Raw genomic sequence first — 15512 nt, forward strand, 5'->3', positions numbered from 1 at the left:
ATGCCACACAGGAGCTGATCGACCTGTGGCTGGAAAGCCCGGGTGGCACGTCCCAGCGCGCTATAGAGAGGCGGCTACAGCGTCTGGTGACCGGTCTCCCATGGCTGCTGGACTCGCTCTGTTTGTGGGAGCGGGAGTTTCTCCTTTTGGACCTTGGACTTCACCCCCCGTCTGCATTCACTTTCGAGCAGCCCGATGCGGTGAGTCAGCGGGATGCATTGCCTTCCCCGGTTTCCGGGACTGTTTTCTGGGGCTATTCAGAGCGGGATGGGAGACTGTATGGATCGCTTACCTACCTTCGTGGTAACGGATCCTTCCCAAGTGGGCGTGTACAAACCCGCTGCAAAACTGACAGACTGTGTCTCTGCCGCTCCTTCTGAGCCAGGACTTTATTGCCATTCTCCGGCTCAGTTCTGTGTCCAACCACAAGCTTCCCAGTCTGTAGCTCAACCATTAGCCTCCCTTAAGCCACAATTTTCACACTGTTTTTCCACCGCTGTTTCTGAGCAGGGAGACAAACTGTTTCACTACGGACCTGTTCCTCAAAAGCTGGCTACATTAGAGACTATTGCTCACTCCGGGGCTTCCCCAGAGGCTGGGTTACGGCCCTCAGCTTACTCTGGACCCCTGGAGGCCAAGATGCCAGCTGTGAACTGCACCGGGCTGTCACTGCCTGAGCAGGGTCAGTGCTCTGCGCAGCTGCAGCCCTCCTTATGTGTGCCGGAGGCCCACGTGCCTACTGGTTTTGTTTCATGTGTGCCAGAGGCCCACGTGCCTACTGGTTTTGTTTCATGTGTGCCAGAGGCCCACGTGCCTACTGGTTTTGTTTCATGTGTGCCGGGGGCCCCGGTGCCCACTGGTTCTGCGGCTGTTTTCGCTGGGGGGCCCGAGGAGCCTGTCCAGCCTCCTGCTTCGCTAGCTGGGGGGCCCGAGGAGCCCGTCCAGCCTCCTGCTTCGCCTGCTGGGGGGCCCGAGGAGCCCGTCCAGCCTCATGCCACACTGACTGCCACGTCGGCTGGGGGGCCCGAGGATCCCGTCGGGCCACCTGTGGCTGCTTCTCCACCTGTGGCTGCTTCTCCACCTGTGGCTGCAGCGCCGCCTCCTGCAGTACCATCACCTGCAGCGCTACCACCTGCTACTGCCACGCCTCAGCCTGAAGCTTCAGCCTCGCCTGGTTCTGGTCCAGCTTCATCCTCGCCCGGCCCAGCTTCAGCTACAGCTTCGTCCTCGCCCGGCCCGGCTGCAGCTACAGCTTCTTCATCGCCTGGTCCGGCTTCATCCTCGCCTGGCCCGGCTTCATCCACGCCTGGTCCGGCTTCATCCTCGGCTTCATCCACGCCTGGCCCGGTTTCATCTCCGGCTTCATCCACGCCTGGCCCGGTTTCATCTCCGGCTTCATCCACGCCTGGCCCGGTTTCATCTCCAGCTTCATCCACGCCTGGTCCGGCTTCATCCACGCCTGGCCCGGTTTCATCTCCAGCTTCATCCACGCCTGGTCCGGCTTCGGCTTCTGCTTCAGCATCGCCTGGTCCAGCCTTCGTGTCTGCATCCTCGTCTGGTCCAGCCTTCGTGCCCGCATCCTCGGCCACAGCATCCTCATCTTCACCCACTGCGCCTGGTCCAGCCTCCGCTTCAGCATCCTCATCAGCATCGCCTGGTCCAGCCTCCGCTTCAGCATCCTCATCAGCCTCGCCTGGTCCAGCCTTCGTGTCTGCATCCTCATCAGCCTCGCCTGGTCCAGCCTTCGTGTCTGCATCCTCATCAGCCTCGCCTGGTCCAGCCTTCGTGTCTGCATCCTCGTCTGGTCCGGCCTTCGTGTCTGCATCATCGTCTGGTCCGGCCTTCGTGTCTGCATCATCGTCTGGTCCGGCCTTCGTGTCTGCATCATCATCTCCGCCTGCTGCGGTCCCGGCTTCCGTGCCCTCAGCCTCGCCTGGCCCAGCCTCGTTTGGGTCTGGAGCTAAACGGCCGTTTTCTGGACCGCTGGCCGGGCTACTGGCCAGGCACCGTTGCCTGACTGGCCGCCGTTGCCTTCCGCACGGCCGGCCCCCGGACCGCCATTGCCTGAGCGGCCGCCGTTGCCTTCCGCACGGCCGGCCCCCGGACCGCCATTGCCTGAGCGGCCGCCGTTGCCTTCCGCACGGCCGGCCCCCGGACCCTCTTCGCGTGAGTGGCCGCCGTTGCCTTCCGCACGGCCGGCCTCCTGAACCTTTTGTGCGCCTCCACGGCCTTCTTCGTGGCCGGCCTCCTGAACTGTCCCATCCTGGCCTCCTGTGTTATCGGGCCCCTGGCCGGCCACCTGAACTGTGTTTTGGACTCTGCTCCCCTGTGAGTTTTTTTTTTTTGTGAACATTTGTTTGGGACTCTGGGGCCTCCGTCTTTGGTCTTGGCCCGGTCCCTCCGTCCTGGGCCCCCTGCCGCCCGCCCGGATCTGGTGGTGTGTTTCTGTGGCTGTCGGGGGCCAGCCCTTGAGGGGGGGGTACTGTCATGGTCCTGCGACCATGACTCAGTGACTTTATGTTTATGTTCTTTATTGTTATTACTTTCATTATTATTCATGGCTGTTTTGGGATGGTTTGTGTTTGGGATTTTAGACACTGGGTTCTGGGTTTGTGCTCCCTCTGTTGGTCCCTGGTGTTAGTGTTCCCCTGTCTCGTCAGGTTAATCAGGTCTAGCTGTTTCCCCCACCTGTGTGTGATTTCCCAGTGTCTCTTTGTGTACTTATAGTGTGTGATTTCCTCTGCTCCTCGTCGCGTCGTCTGTGTTCATACCCGGTGAATCCCCTGCGTGCTCTCCCTGCTGTTCTCCCTTCATGTTCAGGTTTGCCACTCCCTTTGTGTAGTTTCTCCCACTTTAGTTCGTCCTTAGTTCTGTTTTGCCATCTCCACTTTATGTTCAGTATTGTCAATAAATCACCTTCACATCTGAGTAAGTGCTGCATCTGAGTCCTCCTTTCCACTCTTCACACGGCTGCTGCCCTGGACCGTGACAAATACTGAGTTGCATCCCAAGAACACCATACCTACTGTGAAGCATGGGGGTGGAAACATCATGCTATGGGGCTGTTTTTCTGCCAAGGGGACAGGACGACTGATCCGTGTTAAGGACAGAATGAATGGGGCCATGTATCGTGAGATTTTGAGCCAAAACCTCCTTCCATCAGTGAGAACTTTGAAGATGAAACGAGGCTGGGTCTTCCAACATGACAATGATCCAAAACACACCGCCCAGGCAACAAAGGAGTGGCTCCATAAGAAGCATTTGAAAGTCCTGGAGTGGCCTAGCCAGTCTCCAGACCTCAACCCCATAGAAAATCTGTGGCGGGAGTTGAAAGTCCGTGTTGCTCGGCGACAGCCCCAAAACATCACTGCTCTCGAGAAGATCTGCATGGAGGAATGGGCCAAAATACCAGCTACTGTGTGTGCAAACCTGGTAAAGACCTATAGTAAACATTTGACCTCTGTTATTGCCAACAAAGGTTATGTTACAAAGTATTGAGTTGTATTTTTGTTATTGACCAAATACTTATTTTCCACCCGGATTTACGAATAAATTCTTTACAAATCCTACCATGTGGATTCATGGATTTTTTTTTCACATTCTGTCTCTCACAGTTGAAGTGTACCTCTGGTGCAAATTACTGACCTCTGTCATCATTTTAGGTGGGGAAACTTGCACAATCGGTGGCTGACTAAATACTTTTTTGCCCCACTGTATATTTTAATGAATACTGTGGTATTAACTGTCTTTCAAAAGACAGGTTGCTTGTATAGGTCCCTTTATTTATCCACTTGATCACACAATAAGAGAAATTAGGAATTCCTCTGTGTCCTTCAGCATTCTAAAACAAATTACCTATCAGGTTATAAAATATCCTACTGGCACATTATTATATTATAAGCTTGTCTGCACATCCTCTTATTAATTCTTGATAACAACCTTTTGGAAGTGAAGGACACACAAGATATATGGGTATAAATTGCCAACTATATGACGCATGATATAACCCAGTACTGAACAAGACAAAACTGAAATCTTAGTTAGTTAAAGTTGCTGCTTCCTTAATCATTTATAACTTTAAGAATTCACATTTTAAATTGAGTAAGTTATTTTAAAATGAACTTCTTGTATGGTTTTCAGTGGATAGCTCGATAAGACAAAACTTTTTTTTTTCCTACCAGTCTGAAAGTATTTTTTTTTATAAATATTTATTCCCACTCTCGTGTGCATTGTTGCTAGCCAGCCTCAAGTGGGCTTTTGAGGAACTGCACTTTCTCACCAGACCCAGGTCTTTTAATTGGCTGCATATTTCACCCATGGACTTTTCAGCCTAGTTGCATTTTACAGTATGTAAGCCAACATCCTTTATTTTTCTTCTTCTTCTTCTTTTTTTGGCTATTTTATTCCCCTAAATCAGTTATATATAGAATAGAGCCACTGCAGGTAGGGCAGGTATGAAAGGTGAATGACTATGACACTTTACTGATGCTTCTGTGCTACTCTTTATTTCAATAAAACAAAAAAAAGTGTGGGGTATGCACTTTTTGGCTTGTGAAGTGGGGCATGCAAGAAAACCAATGCTCTAAATACAATGCCTTTGAAAACATATATAAATGTAAGCAGGAAATGACAGATGATTTAAGAAAATGTGTCACCCATTGCAAATTGCCAGATGGGAAACAAATGCAATTAAAATTACAAGTATGAATTAAATATAATATAAGAGACTGTTTTCTTAGGAACCTGCAATGTTAGACCCTGTGTTTTGTGCATATTCCCTTAGAAAAGTTGACTAGGTTCAGGCTTCTTTGAATGTCTTCTGTACATTTCAAAGAGTTGCTTGGCTGTGCTACCTGCAGCCTGTATTGAAAAACTCACCAGAACCTATATTTAATCCAGTTTTACAATCTTAAAGTCATAACTGGTTGAAAACCTGGCAGCTGTTTTAATGTGGAAAGATGTAGCCTTCACATTTTGTTCTAAGTTAATAATTTATCCGCAATCTCTGTCACTGTCATTACATTGACAATTAATTACAAAAGCAGCATATTAACTGGGATAACTCCGTGTTTGTAAAGACTTATAGTGATACAAAAACAGTAGTATGTGCTTTGATATGAACTGAATGACTGAGAAAATGAAACAGTGTTAGGAATCTATAGAAGGTAAGCAGCACAGAGAGAAACAGAGAGATCTGCCAATACTCCAGCACACTAATATGTGTTTCTTATAGCCATAATAGGACAATAGAAAATACTTATCAAAATAGTGTCACATTGTTGTAGTGATGGTTATTGTTTTTTTATGGTTTATGTGCAGAACATCTCAATATAAAACAATCAAATATAAGATAAGATTTTTTGGTCCAGTCCAGTATGTTCTACAAAGACAATAGGGAAAAATGACCTATGGTTCAAGTTTGAGGATTTGATCTTAAAATATACTATATGGGTTTTATACACCTGCCACAATGGGACTGAAAACATCTGATTTCAAAGTAGTGTTGTCCAAAATATTTGTTCATACAGTGTTTTTTTTTCTCTTTCAACATAGTAAGTCCCAAATCAATTACAATCTGCATTAAACACTACAACTGGTTGATATTTATATTACCAGTCTTGATTAAAGGGAGGAATGAAGGTATCAGTGGATTTTCTTCACAGTGCACTGAAATCAATAGGTAGTTTGAGAGATATCGGTACCTCAAAGGATAGAAAAAATTACTTTTTATAATCTGAATTTAAAAGAAAATGAGCTTCATATTTAAAAGAAAATGTTCGATCTCTCACTTGCCCAAAGGATTGTCTGCTTATTGACTTCAGAAGGAAAAAGTAACCTATAGTGTGCCTCAACTGGCTTTATTCAATATTACTGTGGGATATTCTATTTTGCTTTCATAGACAAGTGTCTATTGACGTTTATGTTTCATATTATCTTGGTGTTTATAATGTGCACGAGGAACGAGAGTAATTGCAATGCAGAACAAACCAAGCAATCATACATTTTAATAAACCATTCTGTCAAATGCATGGTTTGGGAAGAATGCCTTTGAAACTGTAGATATGCATCAGGGCAAAATATTACTAAGCCAGCAGCCTTACCCAGTGTTGCTGAAACAGGAAAAAAAATACCATGTCAGTAATTTAGAACGTGAACAGTTTGTTAGAATCTAAAAATGATGGCAGCAGAATCATTATTTTTGACAAGTCGATTGATAGTGTTTGGGTGTTGACGAATTGCAATAACAAAATCCTGTTTCTGTCAGCCACTTTTGTGCACTACTGTTTCTTTTAATATGAATGGAACATTTTAACATAAAAATTGACATCTGAATTGATACAATCCGTCATTTACAATATGTTTCATATTTCTTTGTCAAACTGTGGGATTTGCACACATGGCATTTTGATAGTAAGAAAAAATGTCAGTCTTCTATAGAAATGGTTGATAAAATGAATGTTACTGTCATGGGTTTAAGCGAGAGTAATGGACTCCACTGTGGAACTGCTACAAAAACTGTCACACAATTACTGTACTCCTTAACATTTTCACAATGTCAACATGCTTCCTGGCATGTTTTCCTATCTATCTATCTATCTATCTATCTATCTATCTATCTATCTATCTATCTATAATGCCAGTAATAGTTTAGCACAGTCTCCACTGGATTCATTAGGCAAACGAGCTTTTGTTGTTGTTGGGAGTCTTTCCTACATTTCTCCATTTATTTATTTTTCCAGTCAACAACATTGAAAAAAAAAGGCCTTGTGTATTTCAATAAATAACCTTTAAATTATCAAATAGAATGGCTAAAATTATATTTCCCAATAAATATTTTAAAACATTTTAAAATTCATAAATGCTACTAAAATGCTTATGCTAAATAACAACAGTGGATTACAAAGTGTTCTCATAATGAGGACCTGAGCACCCCCAAAGGGACAATTAGCCGCAATGAGAGAGTTCTGCTGACATTGCTGATCTGTAGAATAATTAACACCTCTGCCCTTTGTGTTGTCCCTGAGGAGAGTCCTTCTAAACCACAGTGGTGCGTAATTCTGATGGAAAGTTTTACACAGCTGCAATAAATATAGGCACAGGGAAGAATATTAGTTCTCCAAGAAAGAACATTAAGTGACTTGGAACATACATGGAAACAAAATTTGGAGAATCCATGTGAAAACGGTTGCTTTGTGAATACAAAATCATATGTTTGAAGCAAATCAAACCTGCTTGTTTTTGTTCAAACAAACTCTGCTCAGTGTGCCCAATTAGTGTGGTTAATTTGGGTGTGTGAGAAAACTGCCAGTCAAGCCCCAGCAGTTTTTAAAAAAATATGGTCTCTATTCAGTCTCAAACAGATTCTGGTGGTTTTATTGTTTATCTGTTTGTTTGTGGTGTAACAGCAAAAAAGATTGATCCCCAAACTGTGTGGTATTACATCTGCAAAGCTCAGCCCGGCAGATGTTGTTTAGCTATAAAGCTAAAGAGCTAATCAAGCCATCTTCTATTTTAATCTGATCAGGAAGCAGAATAAATGTGCATTTAAAGCACGGCAGTGAGTCAGCATTCAAATCTGATTGTGAAATGCTTTTTACTGATCATTTCTCTGATTTGCCTGCTTTGTTAATATATTAGTTCCATCAAAAAGGCAAAGAGCATAATATTCACAGTTTTATACAGGACAACTTCCCACCACTAACATATGACCCTACGCTGTGTCACTGCATCATTCCATGCTTGGCACTGATCACCACCTGCACTCATGTATATATCTTTCTACGTAGCACTCTTAATTCTTATTCTCATGTATATATCTCATGTATAGCTCATGCACATATCTTTCTACGTAGCACTTTTAATTCTTATCCCTACTTTTATTTTTTCATGTCTATTTAAGTGCTATTTATGACACTATGTTTGCACTGAAGCACCGCAGCAATTTCCTAATGTTGTAAACCTGCTCAACATTTGGCAATAAACCCCTTTCTGATTCTGATTCTGAACTTGTGCCCTATCTCTTCTTAGAGTATTAGATTAGATTAGATTAGATTAGATTAGATAGAACTTTATTAATCCCTCGGGTGGGTTCCTCTGGGAAATTCGATTTCCAAAAAAGCACAGCACCGACAGAAGTTACAGAGTTACAGAATATTATATATATATATATATATATATATATATATATATATATATATATATATATATATATATATATATATATATATATATATATATATAATACACACACACATACATATATATATATATATATATATATATATAAATACAGAGACAATATAAATAAAATATACGAAGGGGATAAATAGAATAAATAGGAATAAAAATAAAAATACAAGTGAATTGCACATTTCAAGTATTGAGTCTATTGCACCGTTGACTATTTACAAAAGTATTGCACAAAAGGTATTGCACAGTGAGGTGAAGAGGCACTACAGCTTAGTTGTTCCCCCCTCCTTTGTCCTCCTGTTTCCCCTCCCTCTCCCCTCCAGGGAGGAGTTAAACAGTCTGATGGCGTGTGGGACAAAGGAGTTTTTAAGTCTGTTAGTTCTTGTCTTTGGGAGAAGCAACCTGTCACTGAACAGACTCTTCTGGTTGTCCATCAGTTTCTTTAATGTCCTTTTCTCTGCCACTGTCACCAGAGTGTCCAGCTTCATGCCGACCACAGAGCTAGCCCTCCTGATCAGTTTCTCCAGCCTGGATGAGTCCTTCTTTGCTGTGCTGCTCCCCCAGCACACCACAGCATAGAAAAGTACTCCAGCAACCACCGACTGGTAAAACATCCTCAGGAGCTTCCTGCAGATGTTAAAAGACCTCAGCCTCCTGAGGAAGTACAGTCGGCTTTGGGCTTTTTTATACAGGTGCTCTGTGTTGCATGACCAGTCCAGTTTATTGTCCACCCACAGCCCGAGGTACTTGTACTTGTTGACCACCTCCACCTCCTCCCCCTCTATCTGAACCGGCAGTGGACCTGCTCTAGACCTCCCGAAGTCCACAACCAGTTCCTTAGTCTTTGAGGTGTTGAGTTGCAGGTGGTTTGTGTGACTCCATGCGACAGAGTTCCTCACCAGACTTCTGTACTCCTCTTCCTGATCATCCCAGATACACCCCATGATGGCTGTGTCGTCTGCAAACTTCTGAATGTGGCATAATTCAGAGTTGTAGCAGAAGTCAGAGGTGTACAGGGTGAAGAGAAGAGGGGACAGCACAGTTCCCTGTGGTGCTCCTGTGCTGCTGACCACTGTGTCAGACGTGATGTCCTTCAGCCTGACGTACTGTGGTCTGTCGGTGAGGTAGTCGGAGATCCAAGCCACCAGGCAGGGGTCCACCTCCATCCTGTTCAGTTTTTCTTGAAGCATACAGGGCCGGATGGTATTAAAGGCACTGGAAAAGTCAAGAAACAGGATCCTGACCGTGCCTTTCCCCCCATCCAGGTGTGAGTGGGCTCTGTGTAGGAGTTACAGGATGGCATCCTCCACTCCGACACCCGCCTTGTATGCAAACTGTAGTGGGTCCTGGGCATGTTGTACCTGTGGTCGGAGGAGGTTGAGGAAGAGCCGCTCTAGAGTCTTCATAAGATGTGACGTCAGTGCCACCGGTCGGAAGTCATTCAGCTCATTGGGCCGGTTCTTTTTGGGGACCGGGACGATGCAGGATGTCTTCCATAGGGCGGGCACTCTCCCCAGTCGCAGACTGAGGTTGAAGACTCGTTGTAGCGGCTCCCCAAGTTCAGCAGCACACGCCTTTAGCATCCTAGGACACACCTTGTCTGGGCCTGCTGCCTTTCTGGGGCGAAGCTTCCTCAGTTGTCTCCTGACCTGATCCACTGTGACACTGGGAGATGTTTGGGAGGAGGGGAGGGGGGGAGATGTCTTGCTGCTGAGAGAGGGATTGGAGGAGGGGGGTGTCATGGTGTCAGGAAGGGGGGGAAGCGAGGGAGGTAGGAGAGTGGGGATTGGACTCTGTAGTGAAGGTGAGGGTGGGGGGGGGGGGGGGGGGTTGTGGGCTGGTCAAACCTGTTGAAGAAGTTGTTAAGTTCGTTTGCCTTCTCCACAGTCCCCCCCACTGTGCTTTTCTTGGTGTTGTGGCCTGTGATGGTTTTCACACCATTCCAGACCTCCCTCATATTGTTCCTCTCCAACTTCTGCTCCACCTTCCTCCTGTAGGTGTCCTTTGCTTCCCTCAGGCAGCGTTTCACCTCCCGCTGTGCTGCCTTCATCTCCTCCTTCACTTTGCTCCTGAAAGCCTTCTTCTTCATGTTGAGGACAGCTTTGACTTCCTGTGTTACCCACTGTTTGTTATTAGGATAACACCGTACCGTCTTAGCAGGGGCGACCGTGTCCACACAAAAGTTGAGGTAGTCTGTAAGACAGTGTGTCGCCCCCTCTATGTCCTCACCATGTGGGCTCAGGAGCACATCCCAGTCTGTGTTGTCATAACAGTCCCTCAGAGCATCCTCCTTTTCTGGGGTCCATCTCCGGATGGAGCGCGTTGTGACCGGCTGCCTTTGGACGAGGGGTGTGTATTGTGGCTGTAGGTAAACCAGGTTGTGGTCTGACTTCCCTAGTGGGGGGAGGGGGGTGGCTCTGTATGCATCTCTCACATTAGCATACAGTAGGTCAATTGTCCTGTTGCTCCTTGTGGGACAATTCACAAACTGGTGAAAAGCAGCCAGAGTAGAGTCCAGTGTGGCATGGTTAAAGTCTCCAGATATAATAATGAAAGCCTCGGGGTTTTGTGTCTGAAGTCTTGCTGTGACTGTGTGTATTTTCTCACAGGCAGCTGTTGCGTCGGCCCTCGGAGTATGACCTAGTAGTAATGCTCATAACCCTTAATTTTTTCATGAGCTCTTTATGCCCCCCAGAACATAACTTTACACAAAGGAAGTATTGAAAATATAATTAGCTTATTTGTTTCCTAGTTCAGCTGTTATATGGCACATGATTGGCTCATTAGGGCCAAAATGCCATATGGAATTCTCCCGCTGACCATATTTAAAAGATGGATGTACATTCCTGGTCTGAAAAGCAAAGCCAAAAGGCCAAGACTTTCATTCTTTTCAATGACCAACAGGAGGCGACTGCTCTGGCTGCTAATGCAACTCTGATGATAGAGTCAGTTGGAAAACAGCCTTACTTATTACTTGGTTTATGTCCTCCGTAAACACTTTCCTAATTAGTTTGTGGTCTCAGTGGCTAGTATCATGTCAGCAGATTATCATTTTTTAAAATCACGATACACATTACTGTCAAGAACAATAATAAAGTGGGATATACTTTAGGGCAGGCACAAGTTACGACCCGTGCTTGGTACACCAAGTATGGATAAGGTCTTAACCTAATGTCAGTGTAGCTACATCTGTCTTTTATATACAGTATATGGATTTCAACATCTTTCCAGTATTCTTTGAGTGTCACACGTCGGATTTCTGGTATCTCTGATCATTCCCTGTTGTATGCCATTGTGTTACAGCAACAGAACATATAAAGCAATATTGTCATCAGCGACTGACCAACAGTCAAAATTAGGTTTGTGCTTTCTAATCAAAATGCCGAATGCATGACAGGAGTCCAAGTTCAGACTTCATGTCTGTCTGGAGACTCTCTGCCTCCAGTCCAGCCAGTCAGTGTTGACTCTGTTCCCCCAGGCACTGTTGGTCTTCTCTCAGTATGGCATTCAAAGACTAAGTGTAACACTTATGTGCGTGTCTCAAATACTCCCAGATCAAAACAAGAGTATGTCACCCAAATTTGACACCAAAGAGCTCAAAGATTTGGACCAGTAGGTTCGGCTACGTACAGGAGAGGCGAACTGAATGAGACTCAGACAATCGCGAGTTTTGAAAAATAGCCGGAATTGTATTTTTCTTTCCAATTAGAAATAACAGGACATTATGACAAACACACAAAACACTTACAAATGAAATTATTCCCTTTCGGTACCGGTACTCTCTTAATAATACCTTTTGGCAAAATCACAGTGATCACTCGATGAAAACAAAAAAAAAAAGAAATCTTACCTGGGTGCACCCTTTCTAGAGGTACAGTTCACATCTAACAATGAACCACAATGTCAATCATCAGCATATAAATGTTAACACTTATTTGCATTTTCACAGACTTCGTTTACAAATAGCAACAGTTAATCAGCTGGAGGGTTATTTCCGACCGCTCACACTCACTTTTGTCCACATTCATGGAATGTACAGAGTCCGTAAAACGTGTCCTTAAAACAACCCGCCCGTGAGTCCAGGGGGATGTGTGTGAAAAAGGGGGACTACGAGTACAAAATGGCGTGGTGTGTCTCTGTTTTGTTGCATCTGGCCTACCACACTCTGATGTGCAGGACAGAACAAAGTCATTTGGTCCTTCAACGGGGTTGGCTCGCCATCAATTTCAGGATCCGTTGGAATGCACCAGGAAGATACAAACCAAAGAAACAAAAAAAACCAAAACCAAACAAAAGGAAAAAACCTGACCTGTCAACGACAGTGTCATGGGACATATTAAGTTCCTCATAAAATCACAATTCACACATTCACTTCAACTGCTGGGTTTCAGTAAATTGAACAAAGTTTCCTACAGAACATTCCTAAACAATTATCATTAAACACTGGAACATTTTACTTGCAAGGCATTCATGAAACACAGATAAATAATGAACAAGTAAAACACTTTGCTCACCGATCTCAGAATTAGAAAGACGGAGCAGCGCGAGATGGCGCACGACCGATGAAATAGCGTCGTCTCTAACTCCCGACCTTTCTCGACTAAGCAATGTAAAAAGAACCAGCTAATTACTCGTCTTAGCAATATACATACAGTAAAACAATCTTTCGTAAACGGCGAGTGCTAGCTCTCCGTCCATATTACTCTTTTTCATACCTCGTCTCAGTAAATCGCTGTGTCTCGTTTCCTCACTAGCTTGCTCATGGAAGGTTCGCGAGCGGAAGAGAGAAAAGAAAAATCTGTGTCCTCCTAGGCAGGGGCGGCAGGCGGAGCCTGTACCACGTTTCAGCAGCTCATTGGCCTAGAGTAGCACGTGTCTAAACCAGAACAGTTAACTCCTTAACTGCTGCACCTATGGTTTATTCATTACAAATGAAGTGTGCTGCTTAGATTAATGATTCTTTTATTCTGGTGTATTCTAGTTAAGCCATACTCAAATATGGGTTACATAAGCATTGAAAAATTAAAGGAAGGCATAATACTTGATAAGTTACAAGTCCAAAACGTAGATGCATGTCAGTAAAATATGTCACTTTGCAAATGGAAATCTTTGACATGCTTAGAAATTAATTTAGTAGTGAATGTGTAGTGTATACAGTTAAGACAAGTAGTATCTGGACACATGTTTTTCTAATTTTTCCTCTACACAATCACAGTACATTTTCAATCAAAGAGTGAAGATGCAATTGAAAATCAGACTTTCAGCTTTAATTCAAGAGCTTTAATAAACCTGCTCCATTAAGTGTTTCAGAATTACAAGTACACCACTCTATCATGGTGGTATACAAAGACAAGTGTGCAACAAATGTGTCACTGTCCAAATAAATATTAATTTTCTATTCATCAGTTATTAGATTAAATCATATTATCGATTGTGATAGTTTTTCAAATGTTCTTGACAGAATGTTTTCCAAACCAAAAACATGTAGCAATTCTGATTTTGTCACGGACCCGGTTCCGGGGACTCGGGGTTCGTGAACAGTGTGGACCTTTATTGTTATTAGTGTATTGGATGTATGTTTGCTGCACTGTGTTCTTGTGTTCAATGCTGGTGTGTGTATGTGTGTGAGGCTGGAGGATGAAGGACAGCCACCTGCAGGCCTGATGGGTGTGGCCCTGCCAGCTGCTGGTCACGCCTAGCTTACCACACACCTGCTTCTGATCAGGATCGTCGGGGGAGCTACTTAACAGAGCGATGGAGCTTCCTCCGGCGCAGGATCGTTGAGTTAGACTCCATGTCAGTGTTTGTAGTGCTGGTCAGTGTATGCCTGCTGGAGTTGGTGCCATAACGGCTGTGTCTGTGTTTTTTCCTCAGGAGAGTGGAACACAGGACTGCAAGACACACGGGGTGTGTGAAGGCACAGGGGCAGAGAGCACGGGATACCAGCACTTGGGAGAAGACACGTCACGGGAGTCGAGGGGGCACTTTTGGAGATTCAATGTGTGGTGTACATTTACCTCACTGTAAATAAACCCACTGTTCATTTCATTAAGTCCAGCGTTTGGGTCCTTTCTCCAACATCCCCCACGGTCTGCCCCCCAGACCGTGACAGAACGATCCTGCCACTATGGACCCAGCGGACTCACCGCGGAAGCGCAGCTCCCGTTTTGACGGGACCCGACTAGTGCTTGGAGGGCCTCCGTGCTGCCGTTCCTCGCTGGCAGCCTACCCGTCGGCCCACTCGTCTGTTTCCTCCCCGCGGACGCCTCGGTCTCGCAGAAAACGCTCCAGCCGGTCCCGGGAGGATTACTACGAGCCTGCCAGCAATCTGCTTACACCTGCACAAGCTTTTTACAAAATGTTAGGAATTATCATCGTGCCACCTGACTCACCCAGCATTTCCACATCACAGCAGGAGCAGCCACTTCAGAATCCGCCCTCGTCATATTCCGCCAGCGACGCTCCCTCTTCAACAGGGAGGCAGCGAACACGCAGCCAGCACTCACAGCTCCAGCAGGAGCCAGGGATTCGGCTCAAACAACCGCCTAGGGTGAGTGACAGAGTCTCCCTTCATTCACCTTTCGTGCCTAGGGATAAACAGACTGTTTCCCCCAAGGCTGTGAATGCCAGCTCCGTGAACCCTAGAGCTCGTGTTTCTCCTGTTTGGGAGGATGACAATGTTAGTTTTGGGAACGAGTTTTTTCCTCCTGGTTCAAGAGACTGTGCTCCTGATGTTCCTTCGGACCCAGGAGTTAGGACCGTTTCGTCTAGAACTGTTTATTCTGGGGCTATGTTTATACAGCCAGCTGCCCAGCCTGTAGCCGTAGCACAGCCAGCTGCCCAGCCTGTAGCCGTAGCGCAGCCAGCTGCCCAGCCTGTAGCCGTAGCGCAGCCAGCTGCCCAGCCTGTAGCCGTAGCGCAGCCAGCTGCCCAGCCTGTAGCCGTAGCGCAGCCAGCTGCCCAGCCTGTAGCCGTAGCACAGCCAGTCCAGTCAGCCTCTCGTCTTCATCCTCAGTTGGAGGCTGATATGCCTGCTGGAACTACCCTGCCATTATGTCACCCGCCTGTTGTTTTTACATCGCTGTCCAGTCTACCACGGGTAGCTGCCGCACCATTATCACCTCCGCCCTTTGCAGCTACTTCTCCACCAGCGTCCCATCAGACTGCAGCGACCGCAGAACTCTCGACTTCACCATCCACATCACCCGCTCGACCGTCATCTTCGCCACCTGCAGCTTCCGCATCGCCATCTTCACCTCCGGATCAACGACCATCTATACCCGCGTCGCAGCCGGAGGAGCGGCTCAGCGAGCGGGAGGAGC

This window comes from Rhamphochromis sp. 'chilingali', assembly GCF_963969265.1.
Source record: "Rhamphochromis sp. 'chilingali' genome assembly, chromosome: 6".
NCBI lineage: Eukaryota > Metazoa > Chordata > Actinopteri > Cichliformes > Cichlidae > Rhamphochromis > Rhamphochromis sp. 'chilingali'.